The 22,079-nt window shown below is 37.6% G+C and overlaps 2 long non-coding RNA genes across 2 annotated transcripts in view; both read left to right on the forward strand.

Annotated features, from left to right (window-relative positions):
* LOC131921190 (uncharacterized) overlaps positions 1-22,079 on the forward strand; it is a 67,945-nt gene that overhangs the window by 22,465 nt on the left and 23,401 nt on the right. The window lies entirely within an intron of this gene.
* LOC131921191 (uncharacterized) lies at positions 13-21,041 on the forward strand. Its single transcript, XR_009381886.1, has 3 exons — positions 13-73; positions 1,220-1,320; positions 20,343-21,041. It is a non-coding gene; the product is annotated as an uncharacterized LOC131921191 (long non-coding RNA).

Here is a 22,079-nt window from a genome sequence, read left to right on the forward strand (position 1 = left end):
TTTCGTAAGTGTCTTGGCAAGGGCACACTCAGCTATGACAAGCTGTTAGGACAACACTCGGTATTAACTAAATGTAATTTCCTTAATCTACCAGTTTCTGCTTTATGTGCCCTCTATTTTATCTCTTTCCAACCCCTACCAGGATGACTTTCATTTAATATTAGCTTATGTACTAATGGGGAAAGGGAATAATGTAATTAAACTGTGATTCTGAGGATTTATTCTGAGAAACACAAGACAATCAGTTACTTTAGATTAATGTGGCCAGGTGGTTCCCGAAAGTAGAGAGCTGGACTGAAAGACAATGTGCTTTTGTGTATAAAACATGAATGTTCTGAGTTGGTCTCTGATTACATTTTGATGTAATTTTAACATCCTTTCACTGTATATACACATTCTACTTGTAACCAAGACATGATCAAGTGTTGGATATCCCTGCCTTTGGACTTCAATACAATTTGGACAACTCTCTCCAAATTATTGTATATATCAATATCAGAAGAATTATTTCAGCCTGATTCAAATTATATGTAATGCTAAGCTTAACTTGACAATAGATCTAAATTCTTGCATGTGACATGATGACTTTTGTAACTTTAACTTCAATGTAAAAATTAACTTTCTGTTGATGTCGTTACTGTGAATCTTTCCACTGAGTCTCTTAGAACTTGGTATCACTCAGCCGGGCGGTGGTGGCGCACGCCTTTAATCCCAGCACTCGGGAGGCAGAGCCAGGGGGATCTCTGTGAGTTCGAGGCCAGCCTGGGCTACCAAGTGAGTTCCAGGAGAGGAGCAAAGCTACACAGAGAAACCCTGTCTCGAAAAACCAAAAAAAAAAAAAAAAAAAAAAAGAACTTGGTATCACTCTAAAAGTACAGATTGATGTTACATAGTGTCACTGTAGAGACAATATCAAAATATATTTCTAAAAAGCCTTTGAAGAGTATGCAAAAGATATGATTGACCTCTGCAAAATAAAACACAGTAGAAAGACATTTTGGCTAACATTTTCATATGTAATTTTTTAAGTTGTTGCATATGTGGGCATCATTTGTGGTTAGATATGTGTATATATGAATATATATGCTATGTATTAGTCATTTTTATTTATTCTAACAAGTATACAATATACTCAGATGCTATGGGATGTCTTTCTGTGCACTGTGAATATGTGTTGCTCTGATTGGTTGATAAGTAAAACCTCATTGGCCTATGGCAGGGCAGGAAGCAGCCAGGAGGGAAAATTCAAGAGAGACAGTGAAAGGAGAATAGAAGAGACTCCATCCTCCACCAAAGGAGCAACAAGATGCTAGCAGACAGGTAATGCCACGGCCACGTGTCAATATGTAGATTAATAAGGATGGGTTCATTTAAGATGAAAGAGCTAGCTAGCAAGAAGCTGAAACCATAGGCCAAACAGTTTGTAATTACTAGAAGCCTCTGAGTAATTATTTTATAAGTGGCTGTGGGACCTCCAGGTGGGAAAGATTGGTCCGAACTGCTGGGCAAGGCAGGACTGGAGAAACTTCCGACTATACTCAGTGGCTTAAACTACATTTCTCACAGTTCTGGAAGCAAAGAGTTATCAAAATCCTGCCAGTTGTCCAGTCTGCTGAGAGCCCAACTTGTAATTTATAGATTGCTACCCTTAAACTGAAGTTTCGTACAGAGGAGCTGACAATGAGCAGCTCTCTTCTGTCTCACAAAGGCTCCATTTTCTTAGTTCCCAAGGTACAAGCCACACTATAACCCGACTGCCTATCAGTAGGTCATCACAATGGGATTGGGGCCAACATAAGAATTTTAAAATAACACAAACATTATCTTACATCAGGTTTCCATAATACATCACAAACTTAGTGACTTAAACTACAAATACTTATTCTGTAGTTTTAGAAATCCAAAACAAAGATTTTGGTAAAATAGTATCATTGTAGGACTATCTCTTTTTGCCTCCAATATAGGTGCTAATCTCCAAACACTTATATGATTTCTTTGTAGCAACGGAGTGGATGTTTACTAATGTTTTCATGAGAAAAATTAATACTACCTTATATCATTATTCCTTATGACTACATGTAGCCTCCTGACTCCCCCCTTTTACTAACTAAATCTCATTGAATTTGGGCCTGAAGCATCTATATTTTTACTAAAGAGATAGATAGATGACAGCCAAATGGATGCATAGGTTGATAGGTAGATAGATTGAATGATTGATTTTTGATAGATTCCCAGAAAAAGTATTAGACAACAAATGGGTATTAGATAGACAATAGATAGATAGATACATACATACATACATACATACATACATAATACACAGGTAGATAGACACATATATAAATAATTAATGATATAGACATAGAACTGAAAAGGCAAGTCTTTAGACTACTATGCGTTTGGGCACTCACATACATAATGAAATTTAACAGAGAGTGATACCATTTGTAAACACTTTTTAGTATCTTTCCAAAACTTTAAAACAACTGATCTTTCAGTAAGACATGAATCCTCTAACAGAAATGAAATGTGAAACTAAATGTGACATCTAGATGTTCACAGAGAATACTGAGGGAAGTAACATAGTTGGGAAGTTTTGTTTTGTGCTCTGTTTTTGCTTTGAGTTGCGGAGTGAAAGAATAGGTAATAGTATTGTTTTCCCAGCACAACACCAATAACAGTCTCTTCCCTAACATGTTACTGAAGATTTTTACAGTGACTATACTTGGATCAAGACTAGATTAGACAAGGAAGTAGATATGCAGGAATGCCCATCAGCTCATATGTGGTAGAATTTTTTTTTTAATAAGAGTTTAAACACTCAAGAGAAAGATAGAAATGATGGGTTCAGGAAAATGAAATCAAAACATTCTTGTCTTTCTTCTCAGGAATGTTTAATATATGCACTATAATCATGTGAGGGAGAGTACTAAATTCAAAATCATAAAACTGCGATGATTTCCATATAAATTATTTCATAAATAAACATGATTAAAATCTTGAAAAATTTGTTTTTTGTGTGAATTCAAACTCTTACTAACAGACAAAGGAGGAAAAAACTAATAGAAGTAGCTGTTTCAGCCAAGATGAAGAGATTGTGTGAGTTCTAATAACTTACCAGTGAAGATGATCATTTTGGTCTTAATTTTCTCAATTCTGGAAAAATAAGCATTTCAGCAATAAGAAAAGAAAAGTCATTATGGAATAAAAGGTACTTCCTTCACTTTAGTTAGTCCAGAAATAGTTCTATCACCGCTTTAAGGAGAATTGCTTCATTGAAAATTAGAACATAAAATCAGTTTCCACTTGGAGATATATTTCATGAAAGTTAAGTTAGTAGGTTGTTTTTTTTGGGGGGGGGTTGTCACTTTCATGTAACCTCCACCTAGCAGAGTGACTGCATATTGAAGGATCTCAAAATGTGTTAAAATATATTTCTGTGTTTGGCCACCCACTTTTCAAGTAGACTTGATTTTATGTATCAAGAGGACAGTATTCACTATTGATCTTGGTGACTCCTCTGTCTATTCTGGCAGAAATACAAGTGCCCAGCTGCTACTTGGCTCTCAGTTTCTTCCCCTCCTGGTTGTTCTGGCTGCTGCTCTTCTTGGCACAGGGCTTTTTGCCCTGTGTGGTTGAGGTACAATTGATTGACTCTCTGTTCACAGATATGGTTACTTCTCTCTGTGATACTGCCCATCAAAGCCTATTATACACATAATCCCCAGGAGTCCTCACTGCATGCTATAAACCACAGGAAAACAAGTTTGAATATAGCCACCATTGCCCTTCCCACTTAATTCTAGACTTTTACATGCCTAGTTAACAGAAAAATTTCACAGCTCACTTCCCACAATAACATGCTCTTCACAATTGCCGTTCACATATAGTAAGGTTATTATTCTAAAATCAGAAAACTAGCAAGTAAAGATCTTCATACTATAATTTCTGACTTCCAGATTTGAGTCCCAGTTTCACTTTACCACTAATATATTTATGCAGCCTCATAATCTGAAAACAAGAATAACTCAATACTTAAGATTTAAAAGTTATCCTGAAATTGCAAATAAATATAAAGTGTGACTGGTAAGTGAAAAATCAGAGAAGTTTATAAACCATCCAGGCAAGTGGGGTATCTGTATCCTTCAATGAGAAGAGAGGTTGGACTACACTCACTATTGCTAACCAATGAAGAGCCCATGAAGAGACACAATTATGTCTTATTTCATAGATTCATAAGTGTCACGTAAAAATATCCTGAAAATAACAAATGCAGGAACTGAAATTACCCAAGAGATGAATCACAATACAAACAGAAATTCTCACTTCCAAGGTGTCTATTGTTAAAGTGACATTGACTTTGAAAGAGGGACATCTTAAAAATTGGCTTGGTGATATTTGAGGAGAGGTAGCTAGAAGTTGCTGTGGGATGGTCTGTATGTCAAGTGTGTTGCTGATTGGTCAGTAAATAAATCACTGATTGGCCATTGGCTAGGCAGGAAGTATAGGCGGGACAAGGAGGAGAATTCTGGGAAGTGGAAGGCTGAGAGGGAGACACTGCCAGCCACCACCATGACAAGCCGCATGTGAAGATGCTGGTAAGCCACGAGCCATGTGGCAAGGTATAGATTTATAGAAATGGATTAATTTAAGCTGTAAGAACAGTTAGCAAGAAGCCTGCCATGGCCATACAGTTTGTAACCAATTTAAGTCTCTGTGTTTACTTGGTCAGGTCTGAGGCTGTGGGACTGGCAGGTGATAGAGATTTGTCCTGACTGTGTGCCAGGCAGGAAAACTCTAGCTACAAATGGCGCCCAACGTGTTGGCAAGAGTTTCCACCTAAAACCTGAGTAAAAAGATTCTAAAGCGGAGCTAAAAACAGCTCCTAGTTGTCTCTTTCAAGCTAGTGGCAGCCTGCGTGTTTGAGCTACTGTGGCGGGTTCCTGGCGTGCATGCTCGATCTGCAGTATGAGGCCTCTGCAAGTGGCACATTAAGCTATGTGGTGGATTTAGCCTTTGCTAGTACAAAACAAAACAAAACAAAACAAAACAAAAAAAAAAAGAGGTTTCTGGGCTACACGCTGCTTTGATAGAAGCATAAACCCACTATTTCTGAGAGTTGATGGCTCCCAGAGCTGGTGGAAAATGTACTACTGCCATGTTGGGAAGCTGAAGTGGGCAGAACCAGCAGCCACAGCGCCAGCACCGTTTCAGGCTTAGAAGGCTGCAGTTTAAAGCAATAGGCTCAAGCTAATATAAAAAAGAAAAAGCCACGTAAAGATGGCTACCACACAGAGAATCTGGATTATGTTCTCTTTGATATTCGTAACTGAAGAAAAACGTTTGATTACAAAAGCTGTTGAGTTATGCCAAAATGTATATTTTAAAGGTACCTTGACTTCAAAATTTGGATGTAAAGATATGTTGCTTTGGAAAGGAGGCTCTGCTTTTGTTTCCACAGAAAGCCAGAGGCTATGGATTTGTTCCAGATTAAGATACATCAGGTTTGACCAGCCAAGACCACCTGAAAGGTCTCCGATGACACCATGGCCCAGATGATCCAACATCCAGAACCGTTTCAAGGCAACTGGCTCAGACGATACACCCTCACGGACTACTCCATAATCCTAAAATATTCTTTGTGTCCCCATAAGTTACAGCACCCCCCTCCAGCAGGAAGTAGTAAGAGAAACTACTCCCAAATTCCCAAATATACCAAGCTGACTTTGGAGATATGAAAAGGTTAAAACCTTCCTTTTTAAGAAAAGAAAAGGGGAAGTGCTGTGGGATGGTCTGTATGTCAAGTGTGTTGCTGATTGGTCAGTAAATAAATCACTGATTGGCCATTGGCTAGGCAGGAAGTATAGGCGGGACAAGGAGAAGAATTCTGGGAAGTGGAAGGCTGAGAGGGAGACACTGCCAGCCACCACCATGACAAGCCGCATGTGAAGATGCTGGTAAGCCACGAGCCATGTGGCAAGGTATAGATTTATAGAAATGGATTAATTTAAGCTGTAAGAACAGTTAGCAAGAAGCCTGCCATGGCCATACAGTTTGTAACCAATTTAAGTCTCTGTGTTTACTTGGTCGGGTCTGAGGCTGTGGGACTGGCAGGTGATAGAGATTTGTCCTGACTGTGGGCCAGGCAGGAAAACTCTAGCTACAAGAAGTAGTCCCTAAATTCTGATGGCTGTTCTTTATGGGTGTGAAAGGTCTACTTATGCCTACTGTATGTGATTCCACCATCCTCATCAACATTGATCTTCTCATTCCTCTCTAGCTTGAGTAAAATTGGACATTCTACTCCCAGTCTTCACTCACAATGATATAACTTTCTCATGACTAGTTGAACGAATAGCTCTAAACTGCTTGGAAAACATTTAATGGTTCCCCTAAAAGAGTTGCCCTTTAAGATAATTCTGATTCTTTATAAGACCTACTCTCATGACATTTTTTGCTATAACTACATTCAAGTATGAGCAGATTCCTAAAGTTTAATTGATTAAGAAGTACATTCTATTTCAAAGAAAACAAATTCTTATTCCCACAGATTGAAATCCTAGGAGAACATATAAAAATGGACACTAAGGATATAAGCTAATGCCAGGAGGGCGTAAAGTTAGTTCAGTTTTAACTTATTGACCTTATTTACTAAACAGAAACTCCACCTTTTACAAGTGGATCAAACAGGTGATTTTCTTTACTGGGGTGAAATATAAAACAAAATATGGCCTACAAAAAGCGAAGTGGAAATGCAAGCGAATATGCCTTGGTTCAAAGTACAGGGAAATAGTTCAAAGGATGGAGACTGGAATGTTACAGTGGGTTTGTTATTAACAATTTATTCACAAACATTATTATGGCCTAGAATGTATAGATTTAACATGTGAGACAAAACTGAGCAACATTTAATACCTGCTTGATTGCTCAGAACTGAAAGCCAGACCTTATACTGAGAAATTCAATGGTTAAATTCAGGAAGATACTTGAAGTGGAGATTTTGCATGTTAGTGGGATTAGCACCAAGGGAGCACACTTAACTGACATAATGAAGGAAGAAGACTGTGAAAGAAATAATCAGACAAGACAACTTACAAATGATTCATTGATTTCAGTGACCCTAGACACAGGATACATGTTCTGATAAATCATGTATGAGCAGAAGAGTTCCAGGTCAGCAGAACATATTTTTGTAAGAAAATAGCAATGGTCCTTGAACCGGTTCCTATATTTGAGACCAATAGTAGATGTAGAAGTCCTTCCATGAAGGTGAGAACAAGTCCCTTTGAGATACTTAACTTGAACTGCTTATTTTTTTTCCAAGTCTTCCATAAAGATGCCTATAGCCTTGTTAGGAGCAAATGTAACTTTCAGGGTACTACTACTTACTGCACATCAAATGTAAACTAAGACTAATTCCAGGAAACCAAAAAGTAACTGCTGTCCAAAAGTCAGACTAGAAGCTTTGGGAAGTCAGATGACCAGCAATTTTAGCTAAGTTCCACCTTAGAGTGGATCAAGTTGATTTCAGTGTCTACTATGATTATTCCCATAGTATCTGAAAACACAATTTGAGTTAGTCTATGTACCAGGGGGTAGAATCTCATTATTAGTCCCCTCTACTATGGAATATAAATCAGCATAGTAAGATAAGTGAAATGGCGGTCATTTGAACTACCTACCTTGAGAAACTATAAGAAATAATACACTGGGCAGTGTTGGTGCATGCCTTTAATCCCAGCACTCAGGAGGCAGAGCCAGGCAGATCTCTGTGAGTTCGAGGCCAGCCTGGTCTACAGACTGAGTTCCAGGAAAAGTGCTAAGCTACACAGAAAAACCCTGTCTCAAAAAAAAATAATAATAATAATAATACTTTATTCCAGAAGGATGTGCAGAGACTAGTGTCACCATTTGTGACTTAAAAGATAAGAATTGTTGATTCCCACTGTATCCTCATTCAGTTTTCATATTTTATTTGTGTAAAACACTGGTAGATGTTGGAGAATGATCGAAAATTATTATCAGTTGATCCTGGTTATGACTGCAATTGTAGCCATTATTACTAGATATTTAAGTAAAGTAACCATTCTCTGATACCTGCTACACAGCTATTCTTACATAGTAAATGATTTTTTCACTATTTTTGGCTGTTTATAAGACATGCCAAACTAATTTCCTTATGCATGTGCTACCAAAATTATGCATTTACAGTACTATGAAGTATATTAGCATTCTGCCATGTGTCATAATTTGGCCACAAGGAACATGATTGTCGATTCTTTCAAGTGGATATCACAGTTGTTCATAATATTCATGAATTTATAGTGATTGGATTAATTGGATTAATTGAAAACATAACACAATGTCAGATGAGCCTGTTTTGATTTGAACTTTTGGTTGTATAGTTACACTCTGCTTAAAAGCTGAACATAGACTCTCACTCTATAATAGAAACTAAAATGAGTATTTCTTAAAAACAAGAGACCCTGTAGGCATCACTCAGGATTGCCATGCTCTGTGATTAAAGATTGTGGAAGGTAGTGAGGATATAATTCAGACAGGAGAATAGAGAATTTTCAAGCATAAAGCTTTGAGTTGTCCCAAATAGCAAAGAACCACAATTGGCTGAACTGAAAGTTGATATGAAAATCAAATATGACTATGTCAGTAATTTTAAAACTCAGGTTATAATTTTTGTATTTTTTGTTTGCTCTGAAATGCCTTTATGCTGTGGATATCATTCTGTATAAATAAAACATAGATTGGCCAGTGGCCAGGCAGGAAGTATAGGCGGGACAAGGAGAGAGGAGAATTCTGGGAAGTGGAAGGCTGAATGGGAGAGACCCGCCAGCCACTGCCATGACAACCAGGATGTAAGGTATCGGTAAGCCATGAGTCACGTGGCAGTTTATAGATTAATAGAAATGGGTTAATTTAAGATAGAAGAAATAGATAACAAGAAGCCTGCCACAGCCATACAGTTTATAAGTAATATAAGTGTCTGAGTGATTATTTTATACATGGGTTGTAGGACTGTGGGGCTTGGTGGGACCTGGAGAGCTCTCTTATCCTTTATTATGTAACTACAGAAGACTCACATGATAGATATGTAAGTATTGGAAAATTTACTCCATCATGTACAAGTTACAAGGTATCAAGGAAAATAATAAACATCCTTCCACCTCTCTAGCTACTCTTGTATGAATGTCTTTTAATTTCATATACAATACTTCTATACATGAGTATAAAGATATATAGATATTGTATATGTAATAATTATATTACAATAATTCTACATTAGGTGGAATTGTGTCTTTGCTAATTTCTTTATTTGGGAATTTCTTGCCATTTTATATATATATATATATATATATATATATATATATATATATATATATGATGCCAAGGTAACAAGGGGTGAAATTTTAATGGTTACTTTTCATTATCAATTAGATTATTGTATTTGAAGGTGATGTGCTCAAATATCTAATTGAATGTTTTAACTTGATGTGTTTACAAGAGCATTTCCAGATTAGGTAAGTGTTTTAATAGCTGTGAACTGATGAAAGTAGATGATGCTCTCCAATTTAGCTTGACATCATTTATTCTAATCAATATATTATATTATATATCTAAAAGTTAAAGCTTTGATTTCTCTTCTTAAGTGTTTAAGCTGGATCACTGATATTCTATACATGTTAGTTTGTGATCTCAGTGTGAAATGCACAGCAACATCTATAAACCATAGTTCTCTCTCTCTGCAGCATGGAAACCATATCACTGGGATTATTGTCTACATAGCCTGCAAATAGAAGCTAGCAAAATCCTTAGCTTCCACAAGCATGTGATCCAATACTTCATAGTAAATCTATTTATCTATGCAATGTAACTCTCTCTCTCTCTCTCTCTCTCTCTCTCTCTCTCTCTCTCTCTCTCACACACACACACACACACACACACACACATATATTCTGTTTCTGCAGAGAACTCTAATACATATGGAGAAATAGAGAAACTAGGTTCCATATGTAGGCTGTAATAAACAGATTTTTTTTGAAAGAAATAATGAGTGAGCTTTTTTTTTTTTCAGGACACAGCTGTTATCTCTAGGGAACACACTAAAAGTAGCAAGAAACAATATTAATGTTCTATGATCCATTAAGCATAGAATATCTGTTTTAAGAACCATTATTTTATTTAACTAGTTTACTGAAGCTTAATAATGTTGAATCATCTGCATGCATACACATGCACTGCCCCCAACACAGACTTACTTTAAGAAGGACTCTGTTTGACCAATGTTATTTTTATTTTTTTTTTATTTTTTTTTTTTTTTTTGGTTTTTCGAGACAGGGTTTCTCTGTGTAGCTTTGCGCCTTACCTGGAACTCACTTGGTAGCCCAGGCTGGCCTCGAACTCACAGAGATCCGCCTGCCTCTGCCTCCCGAGTGCTGGGATTAAAGGCGTGCGCCACCACCGCCCGGCTCAATGTTATTTTTAAAGGAGAGTACAAGTCCTAGAACAGAATTATAATTATAGTTTATTGAAAAGAAAACTTTTTTAAAAAGCAGAAAATTAATATGAATAAGTTACCTAGGTTACTGTACTTACACATTACAGTGAATATCAGTAAGGTTTTAATAAAGATCATGACCAAAAGCAATTTGGGGAGGAAAGAATTTACAGGGTTTCCACATCCAGATTATACTCTACCACCAAAGAAAATCAAGACAGGTTCACAAACAGTACAGGAACCTGGAGGTAGGGAATAAGCACAGAACAGGAAGAAACAGTTCTTACTGTTTCTTACTGAATCAGTCCCCATGGCTTGCTCATCCTGCTTTCTTATAGAACCCACAAACACTTTCCTAAAGGTGTCACTGTCCAAAGTAAGCTGGTCTCTCCAACATCAATCTCTAATCAAGAAAATGCTCCCACAGAGTTCCCTACAGGGCATCTGATAGAGACATTCTCTTAATTAAGGTTTCCCCTTCCCAAATGATCCAAATTGACAAAAAAAACTAGTAGTCAACAGCATCTGACCTCTCATATTTATTTAATGATCACCCTGTTTTCACAATTTCTGCCTATGCTTGACTTAATATCTATTTTTTAATTAACATGGCCTTGGAGAAATACACTATGCCATTTATTTATATTCTACATAGTTCAGGATGTATAATAGGGTATCCCAACTAGGTGTGTTATATGAACTTTTCTAAAGAGCCATGAATGACATAAACAAAACTTGAACCCAGGGACAGCTTGTTGGACTAATGAGTTTTCTTTTTTCTGAGTGATAATCTTTTTATTTTTATTTTGCAATACAATTCAGTTCTATATATCAGCCATGGATTCCCTTGTTCTTCCCCCTCCAACTCCCTTACCTTCCCCACAGCCCACCCCCCATTCCCACCTCCTCCAGGGCAAAGCCTCCCCCACGGACTGAGATCAATCTGGTAGACTCAGTCCAAGCAGGTCCAGTCCCCTCCTCCCAGGCCAAGCCAAGCGACCCATAGGCCAGCTCATGCAATGAGCACAGGACCCAGTCCCACTGCCTGGATGCCTCCCAAACAGATCAACTGTCTCACCCATTCAGAGGGCCTGATCCAGTTGGTGACCCCTCAGCCATTGGTTCATAGTTCATGTGTTTCCATTCGTTTGGCTATTTGTCCCTGTGTTTTATCCAACCTTGGTCTCAACAATTCTCACTCATATAAACCCTCCTCTTTCTCACCAATTGGACTCCCAGAGCTCCACCCAGGGCCTAGCCATGGATCTCTGCATCCAGATCCCTCAGTCGTTGGATGGGGTTTCTAGCACGACAATTAGGGTGTTTGGCCATTCCATTACCAGAGTAGGTCAGTTCCGGCTGCATCTTGACCATTGCCAGCAGTCTGTTGTGGGGGTATCTTTGTGGATTTCTGTGGGCCTCTCTAGCACTTTGCTTCTTCCTATTTTCATGTGGTCTTCATTTACCATGATCTCCTATTCCTTGTTCTCCCTCTCTGTTGTTGATCCAGCTGGGATCTCCTGATCTCCCAAGCTCTCTTTCCCACAACCCTCCCCCTTCATTACCCCCACTCATGTCCAGGCTGTTCATGTAGATCTCTTCTATTTCTCTGTCATTGGGTGATCCCCCTGTCTTTCTTGGGGTCCTGTTTTCCAGGTAGCCTCCCAGGTGATGTGGGTAGCAGTCAAGTCATCCTTGTTCCACATCTAGTATCCTCCTATGAGTGAGTACATACCATGTTTGTCTTTCTGAGTCTGGGTTACCTCACTCAGGATGATTTTTTCTAGATCCATCCATTTGTCTGCAAGCCTTATGATGTCATTGTTTTTCTCTGCTGAGTAGTATTCCATTGTGTATATGTACCACATTTTGTTTATCCATTCTTCAGTTGAAGGGCATCTACGTTGTTTCCAGGTTCTGGCTATTACAAACAATGCTGATATGAACGTAGCTGAACAAGTGCTCTTGTGGTGTGGTTGAGCATTCCTTGGGTATATGCTCAAGAGTGGTATAGCTGGATCTTGGGGGAGATGGATTCCCAAATTTCTAAGAAAGCGCCATATTGATTTGCAAAGTGGTTGTACAAGCTTGCATTCCCACCAGCAGTGGAGGAGAGTTCCCCTAGCTCCACATCCTCTCCAGCATAAGGTGTCTTCAGTGTTTTTGATCTTAGCCATTCTGACAGGCATAAGGTGGTATCTCAGAGTTGTTTTGATTTGCATTTCTCTGATGATTAGGGATGTTGAGCAATTCCTTAAATGTCTTTCAGCCATTTGAGTTTCCTCTGTTGAGAATTCTCTGTTTAGTTCTATAACCCATTTCTTAATTGGACTGTTGGGCATTTTGATGTCTAATTTCTTGAGTTCCTTATATATTCTGGATATCAGTCCTCTGTCAGATGTGGGGTTGGTGAAGATCTTTTCCCATTCTGTAGGCTGTCACTTTGCCTTGTTGACTGTATTCTTTGCTCTACAAAAGCTTCTCAGTTTCAAGAGGTCCCATTGATTGATTGTTTCTCTCAGTGTCTGTGCTACTGGTGTTATATTGAGGAAGTGCTCTCCTATGCCAATGCATTCAAGACTACTTCCTACTTTCTCTCCTGGAGAAATCTCAGAGTAGCTGGATTTATGTTGAGGTCCTTGATCCACTTGGACTTAAGTTTTGTGCATGGTGATAGATATGGATCTATTTGCAGCCTTCTACATGTTGATATCCAGTTATGCCAGCACCATTTGTTGAAGATGCTTTCTTTTTTCCATTGTGCACTTGTGGCTTCTTTGTCAAAAATTATATGTTCATAGGTGTGTGGATTAATGTCAAGGTCTTCAATTCGATTCCGTTGGTCCATATGTCAGTTTTTATGCCATTACCAAGCTGTTTTTATTACTGTAGCTCTATAGTAGAGCTTGAAGTCAGGGATCGTGATGCCTCCAGAGGTTGTGTTATTGTACAGGATTCTTTTGGCTATCCTGGGTTTTTTGTTTTTCCATATGAAGTTGAGTATTATTCTTTCCAGGTCTGTGAAGAATTGTGTTGGTATTTTGATGGGGATTGCATTGAATCTGTAGATTGCTTTTGGTAAGATTGTCATTTTTACTATGTTAGTCCTGCCTATCCATGAGCATGGGATATCTATCCATTTTCTGAGATCTTCTTCATTTTCTTTTTTCAGGGACTTAAAGTTCTTGTCATATAGGTCCTTCACTTGCTTGGTTAGTGTTATTCCAAGGTATTTTATGTCATTTGTGGCTATTGTAAAGGGTGATGTATCTCTGATTTCCTTCTCTGCTTCTTTGTCCATTGTATATAGGAGGGCTACTGATTTTTTTGAGTTGATCTTGTATCCTGCTATGTTGCTGAAGGTGTTTATAAGCTGTATCAGTTCCTTGGTGGAATCTTTGGGGTCGCTCAAGTATACTATCATGTCATTTGCAAATAGGGAAAGCTTGACATTTTCCTTTCCAGTTTGTATCCCCTTAATCTCCTTATGTTGTCTTATTGCTCTGGCTAGAACTTCAAGTACTATATTGAATAAGTATGGGGAGAGCGGAAAGCCTTGCCTCTTTTCTGATTTTAGTAGAATTGCTTTGAGTTTCTCTCCATTTAATTTGATGTTGGCTGTTGGCTTGCTGTAAATTGCCTTTATTATGTTTAGGTATGTTCCCTGTATTCCTGATAGCTCCAAGACCTTTATCATGAATGGGTGTTGGATTTTGTCAAATGCCTTTTCTGCATCTAGTGAGATGATCATGTGGTTTTTTCTTTGAGTTTGTTTATATGGTGTATTACATTGATGGACTTTCGTATGTTGAACCACCCTTGCATCCCTGGAATGAAGCCTACTTGATCATGGTGGATAATTGTTTTAATGTGTTCTTGGAATCTGTTTGCCAGTATTTTATTGAGTATTTTTGCATCAATGTTCATGAGGGAGATCAGTCTGTAGTTCTCTTTCTTTGTTGTATCCTGGTTTGGTTTAGGAATCAGGGTAATTGTAGCCTCATAGAAGGAGTTTAGGAGCATGGGTCAGGAATTACTTATAGAAGCATGGACAACTCCGGCAGTTGCAATACTGAGGGGAAAATCACTCTTCCCAACAGTAGTTAACTGTCTAGATTCTTAGGAAGGAACATGAACTCGTGATCCTCTCCTGTTGATAACCTTTACCTGCCAAAATATCTTCAAGAGGGCTAGGACCTCATGGCTCCTCTCTCATAGTCACCTTATCTCTATAAATTTTGAGGGGCAATGGACTTTGTAAGTACCTCCTCCAACAGTAGAAAGTTCCTATGCACAATCTTGCAAATGTCTACTTTTGGTAATCATGGCTACTGACAGTTCAAGAGGGCCATGGCTACATTGTACCAGGAAGACAGTGTTCAACCACAATATATTAAGTATACATTGATTTTTTTCACAGTGATAAAATCATTTAAGGATGCATTACTCTGAATATGTTTAATTTGTTAAGCATTGAGTATCTGCTTATGGCTTCCCATCCACCCAAGATATCACTACTTATTAGATTCTCAGGCTAAAGTTATATGTCCAAGACCTTTCTGATGCTTGGGCCATGTGATCAGAGTTCACTGATATAGTGACACATAGGTTATGTGTCTTTTATGGCAGTATTTTGAAGAAGTGTGTTTTCTCCAGCAGGCATTCTCCATACCAGCTAGTAATGAACACGTAGTGAATGGCTGTGTTGTAATCTATTTCCTTTGTTCAAAGTACTTTCTAAATGTGAAAGTCTGAAAATATTGTTCTATCACTTTCCCAAGACTTTATGAAAAAGAATGTGTGGGAGATATTTTATTGAGATCCTTGCACATCTAAAAATCGTGGGATATTTTCCATCTTGCAATTTGAATGATAATATAACTGAATATAAAGTTATAAAACCGAAATATTTTGTTCAGCATTTTGAATATTTGTCTTAGTATTTGGTATGGATAATAACAAACAGAAAGCTGTCTCCTTTGGTGCTTTGCACTCATGTCTTTTTCTATTTCCTCTTACTTTCCCACACCCAGGGACATGTTTGGCTATTCTCTACACTTACTTTTTCTGAGCTTAATGAAATTATTTCTTTCTTGTACACTTGGTATTTTACTGATGACCTGCAAGATATTAAATTTTTAAATAATTTATTATTTAATTCCTTTCTCATTTTCGGGACATTTAAATTCATGTTCTTACTTGGTGGAAGGATAGTGAGAAAATAAGTCACATATAAACAAACATATACATAAATAGATGGCAGATAGATAAATTATGATAGATAGATAGATAGATAGATAGATAGATAGATAGATAGATGATAGGTAGGTAGATAGATAGATAGACAGATAGATGGAGAGATGGAGAGATAGATAAACAGATGACAGACAGCTAGATAGACAATAGGCTGGTTGATTGATTGACTGATTTCATCTTTATTTTTAATTTTCTCCCATGGTTCAGTTTTCAATAGGCCTTTCATCTTTATTATCGTTACATCTATATTGCATTTAGTTACGAACAGGAGCTCTTCTAAATTTGTGATGTCTACTCGCAACATATCCTATGCTTACTTCATTTATGTAACACTCTTTTTCCTCTCTTACAGTATTAATGAGAGAGTTGATATCTTCTTCTTCAGTTCTTATACTATTTCCCCTGAATATATATTGGCCTGTGTGTCCCAGTCCAGTGATAAGTATTGAATCTTTCTCGGGTCTTCATTGGCTGATGCTGATGATGGAAGTAGTGTGCATAATTGTAATTCAGAAAGTCTGATTAACCTACTTCCTAAAAATACTTAAAGCAAGACTGCTGTGGTCAATAGTTGAGCAGACATCTGTCAAAAGAGCTGCTTATGTTAACACTGGAACCAAAGGATGATGCCTGAATTTGCATCATTTATCATTATTAATTTTCCATTCTACAATGGTTTCTATTAGGTGAAAAGTGAAAAAACAGCTATATAAAACAAAACTATGCATATATTAGGTCAAATTTTACCTGCATACAACAGTCTCTGAAAATAGAACCTTACAAGTTATAGTAACTATTTCAGTTCAATATCTATTATATTTTAATTACTTCTTCAGTGTATCCGTTCCCTTGGCCTAAAGGAATTACAATATCTCTATAAGTGTGTTTTTTTAATTCTATGGGGACAATTTTATACTGATATTTTCACATGTGGAATAATTTTACACATCATTTATCATATATTTCATGTTACTTTTTGGTTCTGTCTTCATAATATTAAATCATCTGGCAAAATGTAACATGGATGCAATATCCTTCAGTGGATTATGGGTCACCAATCAGGAACCACATTCCTGAATAAAATTAACTCTCCTCCACAATAGCCATCAACCGAAAATTTTGCCACAGCTAGTGGTATTAATTCATGAACCCCTCCCAAATTCAGGCTTGCTTACTCCATCCCCACCCCCTGGCTTATCTTTTTCAGCAGTCACAGTCACTGTGACAACATATGTGCCATGGAGTTGAGTCCAGAAAACATTATTTTGCTGCGGACACCCACTACTTCTGGCTTCTATCATCTTTTCCTCCCCATCCCCTTTTCTGCAATGTCTGGGCAGAGAGTCTCAGTCAATAGCATTAGAATTAATCTAAAGGAAAACTCACTTGGTGGGTATTAAATTTGTAATACTTCAAAATTGCATACTCCACTGGGCGGTGGTTGCACATGCCTTTAATCCCAGCATTCAGGAGGCAGAGCCAGGCGGATCTCTGTGAGTTTGGGGCCAACCTGCTCTACAGAGCAAGATACAGGACAAACTACACAGAGAAACTCTGTCTTGAAAAGCCAAAAAAAAAAAAAAAGAATTGCATACTCCAAGGAAGCAAAAGTCAAAAGTTCAAAGTCTCCATACTTAATATGACAGACTCTGACTAAAAAGGTATCACTTTAGAGAACAAGGAACCAAGTCTCAGATTAAATAACTTAAAGGTGCCAACATAAAAGTCGATAGAATTGGGATTAAAATACAATAGGTTTGATTCCAAAATATGTTCTCATTAATGGTATACATACAACTTCTATAAAACAAGAGTTTTAATCCTAATTATATTGAAGATTTATTGTTTGATGGCAATACATAATTTCCCACCTCTAGTCACTCCTTAATTTTGTGTAAGAAAGAGCAACAGGACACGTGCCTGTAATCTCAGTACTAAGGGTGCTGAGGCAGGAGAATTACAAATTAGAGGCCAGATTGTAGCATGTAATGAAATCCTGTCTGAAAAAAAGCAGGATAAAGGGAAGTAGGGAAGAAAGGAAAGAAACGAAGGAAGGCATAAATAAAGAAATAAGCTAAAAGAGCTATAGTATGAATTTCACACTGAGGAAATTCAAATTACAGAGCAAAAGCATTGTCAAATGCCTTGTCAGTGACTGAGTAGGATAAAAAGAAAACTCATATGTATTCACATATAAATATGCATTATACAGATACACAGAGGTACATATATGTATATAAATTTGTATCATTTTTCAATAGGCAGACTTTCCATTAGCTTCCGTAGACAGCTGCTTAAATTGCACCCATTATCTGTATAAATATATAATGTCCCAAGTGTGCAATTATGTTAGCCCACAGTGGAGAATGACTTGACTTTAAATCCCTGTGCTGGGAACATGACTGATTCTGAAAGATTTGCATTTGAAAGGAAGAAACTCTTCACAGAAGCTGTCAGTAGCTCAATGAAGCCTATTAGTGCACTTTTATACTAAAGAAAGGATTGTTATGGCTGGGAATTTTCCCTTCCTCCCAGCCAGAGGGATACATTTTCCCTATCACAGTTTGATGAGTTTGGGTGTAGTTGGCTTATTGCCCATTCCTCCAAGGCAGAACATTCTCTCATGACACATTTTTGCTTACAATATGTAGGAAGTCAGTATCCAAAACACAATTTGGGGAGTCCATTTACTGTCCAATCGATACTATCATTCTTGGAGCTAAATATACACGTTTATTATTTCATCAGAATTGCACTATCATCATTAAAAAGCTTCCACAATCTTTTTCTCTAAGTGCTTAACTGGACAAAAATGATTGTGTATTTCTTAAAGAAGTTAACTACATTTTAAAATTACAAACTGAATTTACAAATTCTGAAAGTACAGCTTCTCACTCTACAGAGAAGAAAACTAATCTTTTTAATTTTATGTTGGATTGGAATCTATTTTATATAATATGATCATTAATATATTATATGAGATAACTTCTATAATTCTGCCACCTACCAAGATATCACACTAACTATAGTGCACTACAGAACATTTTAACAATGTCCTGGAAGATAAGACTTAATGGAACACATGAAATTAATGATAAATATGTATCATAGAAGAGTGGTAACATAATCTAAAGTAATTTTGAGATTGGATTGAATATAGTATGTTAAACTGAAGGTGGCCTGTTGCATAAAATACAACAGATTTAAAATCAGAACTGAAAGAATTTATAATTGGTGACATTTTTTAATAGAATATAAAATCCCAAGCCCCCAAAGAGAAGATCATGTTTGTACTGTGAAGTAGTCTTAAGGATACTGAGTGAAACAAAGCTTGCAAAGCCAAGGAATTTCGCTCTGCTATGGTTATGTGTCCCGCGGAAGCAGTATTTAGAAGTCTGTAGTTTGGGAAGTATTTAGATACGAGTTTTCTGAACCCATTAATAGATTATGAATTTATTGAGTAGTTCATAAATTTATTTTGTATTGAGAGATGATGAAAACTGAGAAGATAAGACATTATCGGAGGAAGTTAGATTTTGTGGACATTATCTTGTCTCTATTCCTCCTTTTCTGTTTCCTGGCCATCATGAGGTGAATAACTCTGGCTACCATGCCTTACAAACTGAGATGTTCTGTCTCAGCACAGGCCCAGAAACAGTGGAGGTATGTGACCATAGACTAAAACCTTGGCCCAAACCAGACCTTTCCTGCTTTCATCTTTTCAAATATTTAAACATGGCAAGGGAACTAGGGATAACTGGAATGCAAAGATGTAAAAAATCAAAATTGATTTGCCCATTGGATTCCAGCCTTCTCTGTATCATTTCTTCATCTTCCCGGGATTAAAAATGTAATAATGTGGGGCTGTGAGATGGTTCACCTTTGAAGAGTGCTTGTAAGTCAGTTCCAGCTCAATTCCTTCAAGCCCTGTGTCCAAAGAGTGTGGTGACTTTAGCAGTAAGGACTTACCTTCAAGTCAGAGAGAACTAAAGTCAACAGCAATAGCTCATGTTGTTTGGAGAGTCTCTCAGACTTTCTTGAACGACAACTCGAAAGGAGGTTTCCAATGCCAGAAACTAGGGATTATATTGGACAGTCTATGGCTCTAATGTGCTTTGCAGATTGCCAAGAGGAAAAAGCAATCAATAGTTCTTTCCAGCTGTAAAACCCATAAGCCATAATGACCAGCTTGGTAAGATATCCCAACCAGGCAATAGTTACATTTATCTTGGGAATAACCTAGAGTAATGTAATTGGACTTAAGACTCACTCAACAAGAGGAAGTTAATGCTTGTTCATGTAAACACAGCCAAATATTAGTTGGTGAAATCAAGGAACCTAGGAGAGAACCTATTAGTGCCAACTTCCTAAACTAGTATAATTCTTAACTGCATCCTACATACTTATCCTTACATCGAATAGATAAGTATAACTCTCACTCCTCTTCTAACTTCTATTGTCAGCAGACTGAGACCATTATAGAAAGCCAGAACTGGTCAAAATTCAGAAAACAACTGACAAGTTTGTGGCCAACCCTAACTGATACATCTACAACATAACTCTATAACTCCAGTTTAGGAAACAAGCTGGAAAGGAGGTGAAAAGAATGTAAGAGACAGAGGACCACGACATCATCTGTGAAATACAGTCTTCTGTATATGACAAGGAAGCTGCACCAATTAAACTTCAAAAAATATGCCTACCTAAACTAAATTTGCACAGTGACAAAATGTGGTGGCTTCTAATACGAAAGGGGGAAGCTCAAAAGGCACCATCCCGAGATGAAAAGCTACAAGCAATTAATGGCTGCTCAGAGAGAAAAAATTTATCTTCTCAAGGGGTGAGTTCTTCGATAGGTTACAGAGTCTCACATGGTTAGCCTCAAATACAGATATATGGGAGCAATAAAAAATGAACTCAGCAAGAATATGTAATGTGCATACATGTGTGTGCATAACTATTATAATTAAAGAAAGGTAAAAAAATATGAACATGAGTCTGGGGAAGGATACAGGCGAATTTGGAGGGGGAGCGGCAGAGATAGATATGTTGTATGAAATTCTCAGAAAATATTGGCCTATATTCTTGCAGAGGATTGAAGTTCATTTCAGAAGTTCATTTCCCAGCATACATATCAGGGAGCCCACAACTGTAATAAGCCTGTAACTCTAGCTCCAGGGTATGTGATGCCTTCTTCTGGCCTCTATGAACAACCATATGCACATGTGCACACTGACAAGTATGCATTCACATGTGTTAACACACACATATAAATAATATGTATTCATATGTATATGTATACAGACACACACACACACACACACACACACACACACACACACACATAGTGATGGACTGATTTGAAGACATCAGGTAGGCAGATTCAACACAAGACTAAAAAGCAAAAAGAGAACAGCATCACAAGAAAATAGAATTCTACAGGCTGGAGGTAGCACAGTGGTTAAGGGTGCTGGCTGCTCTTCCAGAGGAACCAGGTTCAATGTCTAGCACCCATATTATAGCTATCTGTAGGTCCACAGAATCAAAAGCCTGTGTTGGACTTCAAGAGCACTAGGTACAAAGCTGGTGTATAGACATATCCAGGCCAAACACCTATACACATAATAAAATAAATCTAAAGACAGAAAATGGAATTCTATCAGTGGGATGTTACACCTATACTTTTAGTACTGAGGAAGCTGAGAGAAGAGAATCAACATTTCTGAGCCAGCTAAGGTTACATAGAAAAATTTTGTCTCAAAAAGAAAATGGAATACAGACAATGATATCAATGATATCCCTACTATTTAATTCTTACTATTAAAGGTTATCAGATGATGGGCTCCAAGATATTTACTTTAGGGTAAAGAATTTGGGGTCTCATAAAATTGTCACTTTACTCATTAGGAGCTCATTAGGCATTTGCTGTGGGGTGTTCTGTATGGCAAATGTGTTGCTAATTAGTCAATAAATAAAACACTGATTGGCCATTGGCTAGGCAGGAAGTGTAGGCAGGACAAGGAGGAGAATAAAGCTGGGAAGTGGAAGGCTGAGTCAGAGAGACACTGCCAGCCCCACGATGAGAAACAGCGTGTGAAGATGCCGGTAAGCCACTAGCCACGTGGCAAGGTATAGATTTATAGAGATGGATTAATTTAAGCTGTAAGAACAGTTAGCAAGAAGCCTGCCATGGCCATACAGTGTGTAACCAATGTAAGTCTCTGTGTTTACTTGATCGGGTCTGAGTGCCTGTGGGATTGGCAGGTGAGAGAGATTTGTCCTGACTGTGGGCCAGGCAGGAAAACTCAAG

Source organism: Peromyscus eremicus, chromosome 10 (genome assembly GCF_949786415.1).
Source record: "Peromyscus eremicus chromosome 10, PerEre_H2_v1, whole genome shotgun sequence".
NCBI classification, from domain to species: domain Eukaryota; kingdom Metazoa; phylum Chordata; class Mammalia; order Rodentia; family Cricetidae; genus Peromyscus; species Peromyscus eremicus.